Below are 16,999 nucleotides of genomic sequence, written 5' to 3'. Positions count from 1 at the left end.
GCAGGTAAGGCAGATGAACTTAGGGCTTGGATCAGTACCTGGGAATATGATGCTATTGGTATTACTGAGACTTGGTTGAGGGAAGGGCAGGACTGGCAACTGAATATCCCAGAGTATAGATGCTTCAGGAGGGATAGAGAGGGAGGTAGAAGGGGTGGAGGAGTTGCATTACTCGTCAGAGATGATATCACAGCTGTGATTAAGGAGGGCACGATGGAGGATTCGAGCACTGAGGCAATATGGGTGGAGCTGAGAAATAGGAAGTGTGCAGTAACATTGTTGGGACTTTACTACAGGCCTCCCAAAAGCGAGCATGAAGTAGAGGTACAAATATGCAGACAGATTATAGAAAAATGTAGGAGCAATAGGGTGGTTGTGATGGGAGATTTTAGCTTCCCCAACATTGAATGGGATTCGTGTAGTGTTGGAGGCGTAGATGGAGCAGAGTTTGTAAGCAGCATCCAGGAGAGTTTTTTAGAGCAGTATGTAAATAGTCCAACTCGGGAAGGGGCCATACTGGACCTGGTATTGGGGAATGATCCCTGCCAGGTGGTTGATGTTTCCGTCGGTGATTACTTTGGGAATAGCGATCACAATTCCGTAAGTTTTAGAATACTCATGGACAAGGACAAGAGGGGTCCGAAAGGAAGAGTACTAAATTGCAGAAAGGCAGAGTATAACAAAATTCGGCAGGAGCTAGGGAATGTGGACTGGGAGCAGTTGTTTAAGGGTAAATCCACATTTGAAATGTGGAAGTCTTTTAAGGAAAGGTTGATTAGAGTGCAGGACAGACATGTTCCTGTGAAAATGAAAGATAGAAACGGCAAGATTAGGGAACCATGGATGACGGGTGAAATTGTGAGACTAGCTAAGATGAAAAAGGAAGCATACATAGGATCGAGGCAACTCAAAACTGATGAAGCTTTGGAGGAATATCAGGAAAGTAGAACGAATCTCAAACGCGCAATAAAGAGGGCTAAAAGGGGTCATGAAATATCTTTGGCTAACAGGGTTAAGGAAAATCCCAAAGCATTTTATTCGTATGTAAGGAGCAAGAGGGTAACTAGAGAAAGCATTGGCCCACTTAAAGACAAAAGAGGAAATTTATGCGTGGACTCAGAGGAAATGGGTGAGATTCTTAATGAGTATTTTGCATCGGTATTCACAAAGGAGAGGGACAAGACGGATGTTGAGGCTAGGGATGGATGTTTAAATACTCTCGGTCAAGTTGTCATATGGAAGGGGGAAGTTTTGGGTATTCTAAAAGACATTAAGGTGGACAAGTCCCCAGGACCGGATGGGATCTATCCCAGGTTACTGAGGGAAGCGAGGGTCGAAATAGCTGGGGCCTTAACAGATATCTTTGCAGCATCCTTGAGCACAGGTGAGGTCCTGGAGGACTGGAGAATTGCTAATGTTGTCCCTTTGTTTAAGAAGGGTAGCAGGGATAATCCAGGGAATTATAGACCTGTGAGCTTGACGTCAGTGGTAGGCAAACTTTTGGAGAAGATACTGAGGGATAGGATCCATTCACATCCGGAAGAAAATAGACTTATCAGTGATAGGCAGCATGGTTTTGTGCAGGGAAGGTCATGTCTTTCAAACCTAATAGAATTCTTTGAGGAAGTGACAAAGTTAATTGATGAGGGAAGGGCTGTAGATGTCGTATACATGGACTTTAGTAAGGCGTTTGATAAGGTTTCCCATGGCAGGTTGATGGAAAAAGTGAAGTCGTATGGGGTTCACGGTGTACTAGCTAGATGGATAAAGAACTGGCTGGGCAACAGGAGACACAGAGTAGTGGTGGAAGGGAGTGTCTCAAAATGGAGAAGGGTGACTAGTGGTGTTCCACAGGGATCCGTGCTCTGACCACTGTTGTTTGTGATCTACATAAATGACCTGGAGGAAGGTATAGGTGGTCTGATTAGCAAGTTTGCAGATGATACTAAGATTGGTGGAGTTGCAGATAGCGAGGAGGACTGTCAGAGAATACAACAAAATATAGATAGATTGGAGAGTTGGGCAGAGAAATGGCAGATGGAGTTCAATCCAGTCAAATGCGAGGTGATGCATTTTGGAAGATCAAATTCAAGAGCGGACTATATGGTCAATGGAAGGGTCTTGGGGAAAATTGATGTGCAGAGAGTTCTGGGAGTTCAGGTCCATTGTACCCTGAAGGTGGCAACGCAGGTTGATAGAGTGGTCAAGAAGGCATACAGCATGCTTGCCTTCATCAGACGGGGTATTGAGTACAAGAGTTGGCAGGTCATGTTACAGTTGTATAGGACTTTGGTTAGGCCACATTTGGAATACTGCGTGCAGTTCTGGTCGCCACATTACCAGAAGGTGTGGATGCCTTGGAGAGGGTGCAGAGGAGGTTCACCAGGATGTTGCCTGGTATGGAGGGTGCTAGCTATGAAGAAAGGTTGAGTAGATTAGGATTGTTTTCGTTGGAAAGACGGAGGTTGAGGGGAGACCTGATTGAGGTTTACAAAATTATGAGAGGTATGGACAGGGTGGATAGCAACAAGCTTTTCCCAAGAGTGGGGGTGTCAGTTACAAGAGGTCACGATTTCAAGGTGAGAGGGGGAAAGTTTAAGGGAGATGTGCGTGGAAAGTTTTTTACGCAGAGGGTGGTGGGTACCTGGAACGCTTTACCAGCGGAGGTGGTAGAGGCGGGCACGATAGCATCATTTAAGAAGCATCTAGACAGGTATATGAATGGGCGGGAACAGAGGAAAGTAGACCTTGGAAAATAGGAGACAGGTTTAGATAAAGGATCTGGATCGGCGCAGGCTGGGAGGGCCGAAGGGCCTGTTCCTGTACTGTAATTTTCTTTGTTCTTTGTTCTTTGTACTAACTGAGCCTTCATGTCTCATCCTAACATAAGCCTTCTTCTTCCTCTTGACAAGTGCTTCAACTTCCTTAGTAAACCACGGTTCCCTTGCTCGACAACTTCCTCCCTGCCTGACAGGTACATAGCAGCATAGAGCATTGTGAATAGTGTCTTATAGGGAACAGATCAGTCGGAGAGAGAGTCGTTGAGGAGTCTGGTAACTGGGGAAGAAGCTGTTCCTGTGTCTGGATGTGCGGGTCTTCAGACTTCTGTATCTTCTGCCTGATGGAAGACCTGGAAGAGGGCGAAGCCTGGGTGCGAGGGGTCTCTGACAATGATGTCTGCCTTCCTGAGGCAGCGGGAGGTGTAGAGAGAATCAATGTGAGGGTGGCAAGCTTGTGTGATGCATTGGGCTGAATTCACCACACTCTACAGTTTCTTGCGATCTTGGGCCGAGCAGTTGCCATACCAAGCTGTGCATCAGCCGGATAGGATGCTCTCAATGGCACATCTGTAGACGTTTGTGAGAGTCAATGCGGACATGCTGAATTTCTTTAGCGTCCCTAGGCAGTAGAGACGTTGTTGGGCTTTCTTGTCTGTTGCATCAACGTGAGTGGACCAGGACAGACTGTTGGTGATGGTGACCCGCAGGAACTTAAAGCTATTGACCATCTCCATTTCTGAGCCATTGATGTAGACAGGAGTGTGTCATTCCTGAAGTCCTCAGGAAATTCGGCGTGTCCACATTAACTCTTACCTGGCTGTGTCACAGCCTGGTATGGCAATTGCTCGACCCCAAACCGCAAGAAACTTCAGAGAGTCGTGAACACTGCCCAGTCCATCACACAAACCCGCCTCCCATCCATTGACTCCATCTACACCTCCTCCTGCCTGGGGAAAGTGGGCAGCATAATCAAAGACCCCCCTCCCACCCGGCTAACTCACTCTTCCAACTTCTTCCATCGGGCAGGAGATACAAAAGTCTGAGAACACGCACAAACAGACTCAAAAACAGCTTCTTCCCCACTGTCACCAGACTCCTAAATTAACCTTTTATGGACTGACCTGATTAATACTACACCCCTGTATGCTTCACCCGATGCCGGTGTCTATGTAGTTACATTGTATATCTTGTGTTGCTCTATTGTGTATTTTCTTTTATTTTCATGTACTTAATGATTTGTTGAGCTGCTCGCAGAAAAATATTTTTTTAAGTATCTCGGTACACGTGACAATAAACAAATCCAATCCAATCCAATCCAAATCGATGATCAGTTCCTTGGTTTTGCTAACATTTAGAGAGGTTGTTTTCGGTACACCATACAACCAGGCAATCTATCTCCCTTCTGTAGTCTGACTCACATTGTTTGAGAGACGATCCGCCACGGTCGTATCATCCGCAAACTTATAGATAGAATTGGAGTCAACTCTTGGCATGCAGATGCGTGCGTATAGGGAGTATAGTAGAGGACTGAGCACACAGTCCCTTGCGGGGCCCCGGTGTTGAGGACTATTATGGAGGAGGTGCTGTTACCTATCCTGACAGATTGCGGTGGATTCATTACGTGGCAAAATGGGTTGAGTATCAACCTGAAAACTTGCCCAGCACCCACCAATGGCAGGCAGTAAGAGTGAGAAAGATTCCTGGTTGGCCATATGTGAGAAAAAGTGTTGGTGCCTCTGCCATCACTATCCATGCCTCCAAGGCTTCAACATGCATATAAAAAGTGACAGTAACTGGGACTCTGAGTGAACTGAAACTCAGCATCACCACCGCAAAAAGCATACATTGGTCGGAATTCTCCGGCCGCTGAAATTCTCTTTGCCCGCTGCCCATGGGTTTCCCATTGGCACAGGGCGGCTTCAATTGGAAATCCCATTGACAAGGAGCGGGAAAAGAGAATCCCGTGGCCAGCGAACGCCGCGTCGCCGAGAAACACGTGGCTGGGGGACTGGAAAATCCCACTCGTTGGATTTTAAAAGGCATTCATTGATTCACTTTGTTATGTACGTTATTGAGGAAGTCGTCACTAATTTAGGACAGACTCACTGAGAGCCAATGCTGAGTTACCTCATCAAGTGGCTCTAGCCTGCCGACTGGTCTACCTGACTTCACCGTTGAAATGGTAAATCATGTTGGAGGTTAATTAGTTGAGAACATTAACCCCAGACCAACTTTAGTGGTGTCAGTCACTTGCCCATAAATGGTTGAGACATTGGATATACAAAAGGATGGGGAAGTCATTTCTTTTTATTCGTCCACGGGATGTGGGCGTCGCTATGGTCAGCATTTGTTGACCACCCCTGAGAGCATTTAAGAGTCAACCACATTGTTGTGGATCTGGAGTCACGTGTAGGCCAGACCAGATAAGGATGGCAGATTTTCTTCCCTAAAGGACATTAGTGACCCAGATGGGTTTTTACAAAAATCGACAATGGTTTCATGGTCGTTATTCAATTTTGAATTCAAGATTTTTATTAACTTCAAATTGCACCATCTGCCCAGTGGGATACGAACCCATGTCCCTAGAGCATTGCCCTGGGTGTCTGGGATACTCGTCCAGTGGCAATACCACTGTACCACTGCCTCCCTTCATTAGAAATGGTTTTTACTTCAGGAGTAAAACTTATCCAATGGGCAAAAGACTTGGGGTTGGATTCTCCGGTCCCCCAGTCATGTGTTTCTCAGGCTTGGCACTATCTGATAAATGAACCTAATGGTATTCATATCAGGATTGCTGACCTCAATTAGAATCTGCACTGTCTTTCCTGGCCCATCACTAATCTTCCAAATGCTTCTTCTTTATTCATTACTGGGTTGTGAGTGTCAATGGCCAGGCTGGTGTTTATTGCTCTTCCTTGAGATCTCACTAGAGGCTTCACAACTATCCTCACTCCCAATGAAGCGGGGAGCAGAAATCAGAGTAAATATGAGGGTGCAAAAGATGTGGCTGAACCATTTGCAGCAATCTTCAGCCGAGTAGATGATCACTCTTGGCCTTCCCCGGAGGGGCCCAGCATCCTGCCAGCCAGTCTTCAGCCAATTTAATTCACTCCACGTGATATGAAGAAATGACTGAAGGCACTGGATACTGTAAAGGATACAGACCCTGACAATATTCCAGCCATCGTGCTGAAGATTGGTCTCTGGAATTGCCATGTCTCTAACCAAGCTGTTCAGTACAGTTACAACACTGGCATCTCGCCGGCAATGTGGAGAAGGTCAGAAGTGGGGATGTTCACTGATGATTGCACATGTTCAGCACCATTCGCCATGACTCCGCAGATACTGAAGCATTTCATGTCCAAACACAGCAAGACCTGGAAAACGAAAACACCCATAATCCCAGAGGACCATAGACTGCTCTCCCTTTGAAAAAAGAGAGAGAGAGAGCTAACTGCTGGTGATTTAATCTGAGGGATACCACACCTCTGGTGAGGGACAAGGCTGAGAAGGTGGGGCCTTCATGAATAACCTCAGCTGGTGCTGCAATTGAAACCACACTGTTGATATCTCTCTGCATCATAAACCAGCCATCCAGCCAACTGAGCTAACCAACTTCCCAAATCCTGGACAATATCCAGGCCTGGGCTGAGAATTGGCAAGGAACATTTGCGCCACATAAGTGCCAGGCAATGACCATCTCCTACAAGAGAGAATCTAACCATCACAGCCCGCTTGATTGGCACCCCTTTCACAAATATTCAATCCTTGCACCCTTGACAGACAGTAGCAGTGGAGTGTACCATCTACAAGATGCACTGCAGGAACTCATCAAGCCTCCTTAGACATCACCTTCCAAACTCATGATCACTGCCATCTAGAAGGACAGGGAACATCATCCTGACTTGGAAATCTATCATCATTCTTTCACTGTCGCTGGGTCAAAATCCTGGAACTAGGTCAAATTCCTGGAACTCCCTCCCTAACAACACATGGGCTGCTGTGGTTGAAGAAGGAAGATTACCACCACTTTCACAACGGGGATGCAGTGGAACAGTGATATTGTCATTAGACTAGTAATCCAGAGAACAAAAAATAGAATTGAAGTCCAATGGTGACCATGAAACATTGTCGTAAAAACCCATCTGGTTCACAAATGTCCTTAAGGGAAGGACATTTGCCGACATTTCTGTCGCCTACATGTGACTCCAGATCCACAGCAATGTGGGTGACTCTCACATGCTCTCCGAAATGGAGGGCAGTCAGGGATGGGCAATCCCCGTCAACAAATAATAAAAAAGAGGTGCTAGGTCATATTGAACCACTGGTGGCCATTTGATGCAACTGAATGGCTAGTTTGGCCTAGTCTGGAGGTCAATTAAGATTCACCCACGTTGGTATGGGACTGGAGTCACATATGGGCCACCTATATGCTCCCTTCCCAAAAGGGCATTAATAAATCTGACAGCACAGTAGAATAAAAAGGGACACTTTTCACAGAGATAAGGGCGGGATTCTCCGACCCCCCGCCGGGGCAATAAAATGAACCCTTTTCACAGAGATAAGGGCGGGATTCTGAAACCCCCCCCCGGCCGGGGGAATAAAATGAACCCTTTTCACAGTGATAAGGACGGGATTCTCCGACCCCCCCGCCGGGGGAATAAAATGAACCCTTTTCACAGAGATAAGGACGGGATTCTCCGACCCCCCCGCCTGGTCGGATAATCGCCGGGGGGGGGGCGCCATGAATCCTGCCCGCCGCCGGCTGCCAAATTCTCCGGCGCCGGGGTTTTGCCGGGGGCGGGAATCGGGCCGCGCCGGTCGGCGGCCACTGGCAGCGGCCCACCCCAGCGATTCTCTGGCCCTCGATGGGCCGAGCGGCCGCCCGTTTTCGGCCGGTCCCGCCGGCATAAATCAAACCAGGTCTGTACCGGTGGGACCTGGCTCTACGGGCGGCCTGCAGAGTCCTCGGCAGGGTGCGGGGGGATCTGGCCCCGGGGGTGGAGGGCCCACGATCGGGGCCCAACGATCCGCGGTCGGGCCTGTGCAATGGGGGCACTTTTTCCCTCCAAGCAGGCTGCTGTCAACCTCCGCCATGGCCGGCGCGGAGAAGAACCCCCCCTGCGCATGCGGTGGGATGACGTCAGCACACGCTGGCGCTCCCGCGCATGCGCAAACTCGCGCCGGCCGGCGCTGGCCCTTCGGCGGCGGTTGGCTGGGCGCCAAGGCCTTCTGTGCCGGCTGGCGGGGCGCCAACCTCGCTGACACCAGCCTAGCCCCTGAAAGTGTGGAGTATTCCGCACCTTCCGGGCGGGCCGATGCTGGAGTGGTTCACGTCACTCCTCGGCGCCGGTACTGCCTGCCCCGCTGGGTAGGGGAGAATCCTACTTTCAAGTTGCCATGAATCAAGTACAATTATTTTGTTGAAAAAGGGGCAGCCCTCCCTCAGGCCCCGAAGTGAAATCTTTGGTCATGGCCTTAAGTTCTTTACCATTTAAAATGTTTGCACTCCAGCTTCAGGAGAAATATTCAGTCGTGGGTCATTGTGAAGACAGTAAGCAGCATTGTTTTGCCTTAGCTGAAGGAACATTCCGATCTGGAAAACAAATAACGGTACTCAAAAAATTTAAATCAGCAAGTCTGCTTACAAAAAACAAAGATATATTGGATCTGTGGTTCACTTATTTTGAGCTCTTCTGTGGTATGACCATGGTTCTGGGCTGAAGATTGACTGGGGAGACACTGCACGGGGTAGTGTGCATGGAGCAGGCACCATTTCTGCCAGACACTGAGGGGAGTTCCCCACCTGGAGTCGGAGGGAAAATAGAAATCAGCCTGTGGCAAGCCAGTGCTGACAATGGGCCGAATGGCCTCCTTCTGCACAATACAAATTCTGTGAGGGGAACCAGCTATTTACTACAGAGTGACACCTGATGAAATCTAAGGAAAAATGCAAATGCTTTAGAAACAGTTCAGAGAAGGTTTACGAGACCAATACCAGGAATGAGCTGGTTGCCTTACGAGGCAAGGTTGGAGAGGTTAGGTTTGTATGCACTGGAGTTTAGAAAAGTAAGAGGCAACTTGATTGAAACCTTTAAGATCCTGTGGGGTATTGACAGGGTGGATGTGGAGCGAAAGTTTCCTCTTGTCAGAGAATCTAGAACCTGGGGCGAAATTCTCCGACCCCCAGCAGGGTCGGAGAATCGCCTGGGGCCGCCGTAAATCCCGCCCCCGCCGTGGCAGAGATTCCCCTCCACCCGGGAATTGACGGGGGCGGGAATCATGCTACTCCGATCGGTGAGGCCCCTGCGGCGATTCTCCGGCCCGGATGGGCCGAAGTCCCGTCGCTGGGAGGCCTCTCCCGCCGCCGAGGTTTGAACCACCTCTGGTGGCGGCGGGATTGGCGCCGCGACCGGGCCCCCGGGGTCCTGGGGGGGGCGCGGGGCGATCGGACCCCGGGGGGTGCCCCCACGGTGGCCAGGCCCGTGATCGGGGCCCCCCGCTCAGACTCCGAGCCAGTGCCCTGGGTGCACTATTTCTCCTCCGCCGCCGCCACGGCCTCCGCCATGGCAGAAGCGGAAGAGAAACACACATCGCTGTGACGCTGACGTCACCACCGGCGCATGCGCCGACCGGCGAAAGCCTTTCGGCCAGCCCCGCTGCCGCTGGCACCGGTTTTTTGCGGCAGTCTTCTGGTGCCAACCACTCCGGCGTGGGGCTAGCCCCCAAAGGTGCGGAGAATTCCCCACCTTTGGGGAGGCCCGACCTCGGAGTGGTTGGCGCCACTCCCCTACGCCGGGACCCTCCGTCATGCCGGGTAGGGGAGAATCCCGCCCCTGGTGTCATTGTTTAAAAGTAAGGGGTTGTTCATTTAAGGTAAAAACAAAGTCCCAGCAGCCCATAACTCACCCATACCCACCATCACAGCTTCCAAAGTCAGATCGGAATTCCTGCAAGTGACCCGTCGGAAGGTGATGGGCCCGGACCGGATCCCTGGTTATGCACTCAGAGCCTGCACGGACCAGCTGGCAGAGGTGTTCGCTGATCTTTAACCTATCCCTACTCCACTCCGAGGTCCCCACCTGCTTCAAGAAGACCACCATCATATCGTTGCCATAGAAGAACTAGGCAACGTGCCTCAATGACTACCGTCTGGTGGCCCTGACTTCAGTCGTAATGAAGTGCTTCAAGAGGTTGATCATGAAGCGCATCATCTCCATACTCCCAGAATGCCTTGATCCAGTGCAATTCGCATACCGCCACAACCAGTCCACAGCAGATGCCATTTCCCTGGCCCTACACACATCCCTAGAGCATCTCGACAACAAGGACTCCTACATCAGACTCCTATTTATTGACTACAGCTCTGCCTTCAACACCATAATCCCAGCCAAGCTCATATCAAAGCTCCAAAACCTAGGACTTGGTTCCTCACTCTGCAACTGGATCCTTGACTTTCTGATCCACAGACCACAATCAGTAAGAATGAACAACAACACCTCTTCCACAATAGTCCTCAAAACCGGGGCCTCGCAAGGCTGCGTACTTAGCCCCCTACTCTACTGAAATGAAATGAAATGAAAATCACTTATTGTCACAAGTAGGCTTCAATGAAGTTACTATGAAAATCCCCTAGTCGCCACATTCCGGCGCCTGTTCGAAAAGGCTGGTATGGGAATTGAACCGTGCTGCTGGCCTGCCTTGGCCTGCTTCAAAAGCCAGCTATTTAGCCCAGTGTGCTAAACCAGCCCCAGTACTCCCTGTACACACACGACTGCGTGGCAAAATTTGGTTCCAACTCCATCTGCAAGTTTGCTGACGATACGACCATAGTGAGCCGGATCTCGAATAACAACGAGTTAGAATACAGGAGGGAGGTAGAGAACCTAGTGGAGTGGTGTAACGACAACAATCTCTCCCTCAATGCCAGCAAAACTAAAGAGCTGGTTATTGACTTCAGGAAGCAAAGTACTGTACACCCCCCTGTCAGCATCAACGGGGCCGAGGTGGAGATGGTTAGCAGTTTCAAAATCCGAGGGGTGAACATCTCCAAAAATCTGTCCTGGTCCACCCAGGTCGACACTGCCACCAAGAAAGCACAACAGCACCTATACTTCCTCAGGAAACTAAGGAAATTCGGCATGACCACATTAACCCTTACCAACTTTTACACATGCACCATCGAAAGAATCCTATCTGGTTGGATCACAGCCTGGTATGGCAACTGCTCGGCCCAGGACCACAAGAAACTTCAGAGAGTCGTGAATACCGCCCAGTCCATCACACGAACCTGCCGCCCATCCATTGACTCCATCTACACGTCCCGCTGCCTGGGGGAAGCGGGCAGCATAATCAAAGCCCCCACCCACCCGGTGTACTCACTCTTCCAACTTCTTCCATCGGGCAGGAGATACAGAAGTCTGAGAACACGAACAGACTCAAAAGCAGTTTTTTCCCCGCTGTTACCAGACTCCTATTGACCCTCTTATGGAATGACCTCATTAACACCCGTGTATGCTTCATCCGATGCCGGTGCTTATGTAGTTACATTGTCTACCTGGTGTTGCCCTATTATCTATTTTCTTTTATTCCCTTTTCTTTCCATATGATGGAAATTTTAATGATCTGCTTGCAGAAAAATACTTTTCACTGTACCTCGGTACACATGACAATAAACAAATCCAATCCAATCCAATCCAAAGTCGCCATAGTCCCAGATGACCGTAGGCTGCTTTCCCCTTTGAGTGGGAGAGCTGACTGGGGGTGATTTAACCTGAGGATCATCACACCTCAGACGAGCGGCAAGGTTGAGAAGGCGGAGCCTTCATGATCAACCTCAGCCGGTACGGGAATTGAACCCACATGGTTAGCCTTACTCTGCATCAGGAACCAACTATCCAGCCAACTGAGCTAAACCAGCCCCATTTAAGACAAAGATTAGGAGAATTTTTTTCTCAGAGGGTCTTGAGTTTCTGGAACTCTCTTATTCAAAAGGCAGTGGAAGCAGAGTCTTTGAATATTTTTAAGGCAGAGGTAGATAGATTCATGATAGACAAGGGGGTTAAAGGTTATTTTTCTGCACTTTAGGAATTCTATGGGTAGGCAGGAATGTGGGGTTGAGGTTACAATCAGGTCAGCCATGATCGTATCGAATGATGGAGCAGGTTTGAGGGGCCGAGTGATCTACTCCTGCTCCTAATTCATATGTTCACATGACACAATAAAAATGGGTTTTGTTATAGCCTCGCATTCTTTCACAGATAATGCTCCACTGTCTACCTGCACAAAGAAAGAGGAGCTACTGAGTTGAAGCATTGGAGGATTGTTGCTTCCTCTGCTGCAGCATAATCCACTGACTTCAGAAGCAGACCGATGAATGGGAGATGATGATGAAATGAAAAATGAAAACCGCTTATTAACGTGAAAAATACAAAGGAGTTGATTTGAACCTGCTCTGCCTTGTGGCTCATGGCACCTCTCTGCAAATCTACTCTTCCTTACCATATGTTGGGGCAACACGGTGGCACAGTGGTTAGCACTGCTGTCTCACAGCTTCGGGTACCCGGGTTCAATTCCGGCCTTGGGTGACTGTGTGGAGTTTGCACATTCTCCCTGTGTCTGGGTGGGTTTCCTCCATGTGCTCTGGTTTCCTCCCACTGTCCAAAGATGTGCAGGTTAGGTAGATTGGCCATGCTAAATTGCCCATAAGTGTCCAAAAGGTTCGATGGAATTACTGAGTTACGGGGATAGGGTGGAGGCGTGGCTAAAGTAGGGTGCTCTGTCCAAATGCCGGTGCAGATTCGATGGGCTGAATGGCTGCTTTCTGCACTGTAGGGATTATATGATTCCATGATCTGAATAACGCTGGTATAAACAAAGCTCATAACCGAGAACAAAACAGGGTTAAGATTTAAATGTATGGACATATTACAATGAATCACACAAGAAGTCTCCAATATCCTTGTGGTGTGTTGATCCTTTGTCACCAAGAAGACAGCATTTGAACAGTTGAAGCAGTAGGAGCAACCCTGATTACACAACAAGGACCAAAAAATAAAGTCAAGGAGCAGAAGAATAACAGGCCCGGGATTTTATGGGATGGCGGAGTCCATGGGATTCCATGGTCTGGAAAATCAGAAGGCAGCCCTACCTTGGCTGGAGATGGAAGCCCCCAACTGGATTTTACATTTCTCCAGTGGTTAGCTACCTGTGTGTCACGGCTTTTGGCCCCTTTAAGGGATGAGCCCCCCAAGAGCTGCCAATCAACCAGACAGGCAAATCTTTAGTTAAGTTAAGGAAATTAATATCAGCGGAGTTAAAATATCGGTGAAACTTAATGAACTAAAATCCCACAAATACCTGAGACCTGATGGCCTACAGCCCAGAGTTAAAAGAGATAGCTGCAGAGATAGTGGATTGCTGGCTATTATTTTCCAAAATTCCTTAGACTTGGGAACAGCCCCTTTTGACTGGAAGTTGGAAAATGTTACACCATGTTTGAAGAATGGAGGGAGCAAGAATAAAGTAAATTGCAGGCCAGTTAGCCGAACATCAGTTGTCAGGAAAATGCTGGAATCTAATATTAAGGATATCTTAACAATGCACTTCAGAAAGCAGAGTATGATCAGAAGGAGTCAATATGGTTGTACTAAAGGGAAATCCTGCTTGACAGGATTTATTAAAGCAGAATCCATTTTTTTGAGGATTTAACTAGTTAGGAAGCACGGTGACTCAGTGGTTAGCACTGCTGCCTCACAGTTCCAGGGATCTAGGGTCAATTCCGGCCCTGGATGACTATCTGTGTAGAGTTTGCACATTCTCCCCGTGTCTGCGTGGGTTTCCTCCGGGTGCTCCCATAGTCAAAAGATGTGCAGCTTAGGTGGATTGGCCACCTAAGTATCCAAAAAGGATAAGTGTGGTTACTGAGTTACGGGGATAGGCTGGAGATGTGGGCTTAAGTAGGGTGCTCTTTCCAAAGGTTGGTGAAGACTCGATGGGCCGAATGGCCTCCTTCTGCACTGAAGGGATTCTATGAGATAAAGGGGAATCAAAAGATGTATATTTGGATTTCTAAAAGGCATTCAACAAAGTGCCACATAAAAGGTTTAACAGTCCCAGAGGACCATAGGCTGCCTATAGAAAATGGGAGCACAAGTAGGCCATTTGTCCCTTCGAGCCTGGTTCTCCATTCAATATGATCGTGGCTGATCATCCAACTCAGTAACTATTCCCGCTTTCTCCCCATATCCTTTCCTACCTTTAGCCCCAACAGCTATATCTAACTCTTTCTTGAAAACACACAAGTTTTTGGCCTCAACTGCTTCCTGTCGTAGCAAATTCCATCAATTCACCACTCTCTGGGTGATGCCATTTCTCCTTACCTCAGCCTTAAAAGGTTTCCCTGTATCTTTAGACAATGACCACTGGTTCTGGTCACCCCCACATCGGGAACATCCTTCCTCCATCTCCCCAAGTCTCGTTGCCCATTCCCCTCTCTCAATTTATAATCATTCAGATAATAATTTGCCATACCTTTTTTGATACCGAAGTGGATGACCTCACATTTATCCACATTATGCTGCATCTGCCATGCATTTGTCCACTCACTCATCGGGCTGTTAGGAGATAAACTAAAAAGTAGGACCTCAAAGGTAGTAATCTTGGGATTGCTACCAGTACCATGTGCTAGTCAGAGTAGGAATGACAGGATAGACAGGATGAATGTGTGGCTTGAGCGATGGTGCAGGAGGGAGGGATTCAGATTTTTGGGACAAGGAACCGGTTCTGGGCGAGGTGGGACCATTACAAATCGGACGATCTACACCTGGGCAGGACTGGAACCAATGTCCAAGGGGGGTTGTTTGCTAGCACTGTTGGGGAGGGTTTACACTAATGTGGCAGGGGGATGGGAACCAATGCAAGAATTCGGAGATTGTAAAGAGAGGATAGAAACAAAAGTCAGTCAGGAGAAAAGTATAAGGCAGAGAAACAGATTGAACTGTGTTTATTTCAACACAAGAGGCCTAACGGGCAAGGCAGATGAACTCAGGGCATGGATAGGTACATGGGACTGGGATATTATAGCTATTACTGAAACTTGGCTAAAGGAGAGCAAGACTGGCAGCTCAATGTTCAGGAGTACAGATGCTATAGGAAAAATGAAATGAAATGAAATTAAATGAAAATCGTTATTTGTCACAAGTAGGCTTCAAATGAAGTTACTGTAAAAAGCCCCTAGTCGCCACATTCCGGCTCCTGTTCGGGGAGGCCGGTACGGGAATTGAACCCGCGCTGCTGGCCTTGTTCTGCTTCACAAGCCAGCTGTTTAGCCCACTAGAACAGGAGGGAAGAGAGTTTTTGATTAGGGACAGTATCATGGCAGTACAGAGAGAGGATATAGCCAAGGGTTCACCCACTGAGTCTATATGGGTAGAACTGAAAAATAAGAAGGGTGAGATCACTTTGATAGAACTTCCCAAACGTCCCAAATAGTCAGCGGGAAATCGAGAAGCAAATACGTAAAGAGATTGCAGATAGCTGCCGGAAAAATAGGGTGGTAATAGTAGGAGATTTTAACTTTCCCAATATTAACTGGGACAGCCACAGCACCAGGGGTTTGGATGGAGAGGAATTTGTTGAGTGTATTCAGGAAGAATTCCTCATTCAATATGTGGATGGCCCGACTAGAGAGGGGGCAAAACCTGACCTCCTCTTGGGGAATAAGGAAGGTCAGGTGACGGAAGTGTTAGTGAGGGATCACTTTGGGATCAGTGACCATAATTCCATTAGTTTTAAAATAGCTATGGGGAATGGTAGCTCTGGCCCAAAAGTTAAAATTTTTAATTGGGGCAAGGCCAATTTTTGATGGTATTAGGCGGGAGCTTTCAAAAGTTGATTGGGGTGCCTGTTTACAGGCAAGGGGACAGCTGGTAAGTAGGAGTCCTTCAAAAAGGTGTTACCTAGGGTTCAGGGTGAGCACATTCCTCAGAGTGAAGGTCAAAGCTGGTAGAAGGAGGGAACCCTGGATGACTCAGGATATTGAGGCCATGGTCAAAAGGAAGAAGGAGGCATATGACATGCATAGGCAGCTGGGATCAAGTGGATCCCTTGAAAAGTATACGGCTTGTCGGAGTAGAGTTAAGAGAGAAATCAGGAGGGCAAAAAGGGGGCATGAGATTGTCTTGGCAGATAAGGCAAAGCAAAATCGAAAAAGCTTTTACAGATACATAAAGGGTAAAAGGATGACGAGAGAGAGGGTAGGGCCTCTTAAGGATAAACAAGGTCATCTATGTGCAGATCCACAAGTGATGGGGGAGATCCTAACTGAATATTTCCCGTCAGTAATTACTGTTGAGAAAGGCACGAATATTAGGGAAATTGGAGAAATAAAAAGTGATGTCTTGAGGAGTGTACATATTACAGAGAAGGAGGTGCTGGAGGTATTAAAGCGCATCAAGATAGATAGATCCCTGGGACCTGATGAAATGTATCCCAGGATGTGTGGGAGGCTAGGGAGGAAATTATCGGCCCACTAACTGAGATATTTGAATCATCGACAGCCACAGGAGAGGTGCCTGAAGATTGGGGGGTAGAAAATGTTATGCCCTTGTTTAAGAAGCGTTGTAGGGTTAAGCCTGAGAACTATAGACCGGTTAGCCTTACTTCGGTAGTGGGCAAATTGTTAGAAGGTGTTCTGAGGGACAGGATCTACAGGTATTTATATAGGCAAGGGCTAATTAGGGAAAGTCATGTCTCAACAATTTGATTGAGTTTTTTGAAGGGGTAACCAAGAAGGTAGATGAGGGCCGCGCAGTCAACATTGTCTACATGGACTTTAGAAAGGCCTTTGACAAGGTACCATATGGCAGGTTGTTGCAAAAGATTAAATCTCACAGAATCCAGGGTGAGGTAGCCAATTGGATACAAAATTGGCTTGGTGACCGAAGCCAAAAGTGGTTGTGGAGGGTTGTTTTTCAAACTGGAGGCCTGTGACCAGCGGTGTGCCTCAGGGATCAGTGCTGGGTCCACTGTTATTTGTTATATATATAAATGATTTGGATGAGAATGTAGGAGGCAAGGTTAGTAAGTTTGCAGATGACACCAAGATTGGTGGCATATGGATAGTGAAGAAGGTTATATAAGATTGCAACAGGATATTGACCAATTGGGCCAGTGGGCCGATGAATGGCAGATGACGTTTAATTTGGATAAATGTGAGG

This window comes from Scyliorhinus canicula, chromosome 3 (assembly GCF_902713615.1).
Source record: "Scyliorhinus canicula chromosome 3, sScyCan1.1, whole genome shotgun sequence".
NCBI lineage: Eukaryota > Metazoa > Chordata > Chondrichthyes > Carcharhiniformes > Scyliorhinidae > Scyliorhinus > Scyliorhinus canicula.
The sequence above is the reverse complement of the archived record's forward strand: the minus strand, read 5'-3'. Positions refer to the sequence as shown.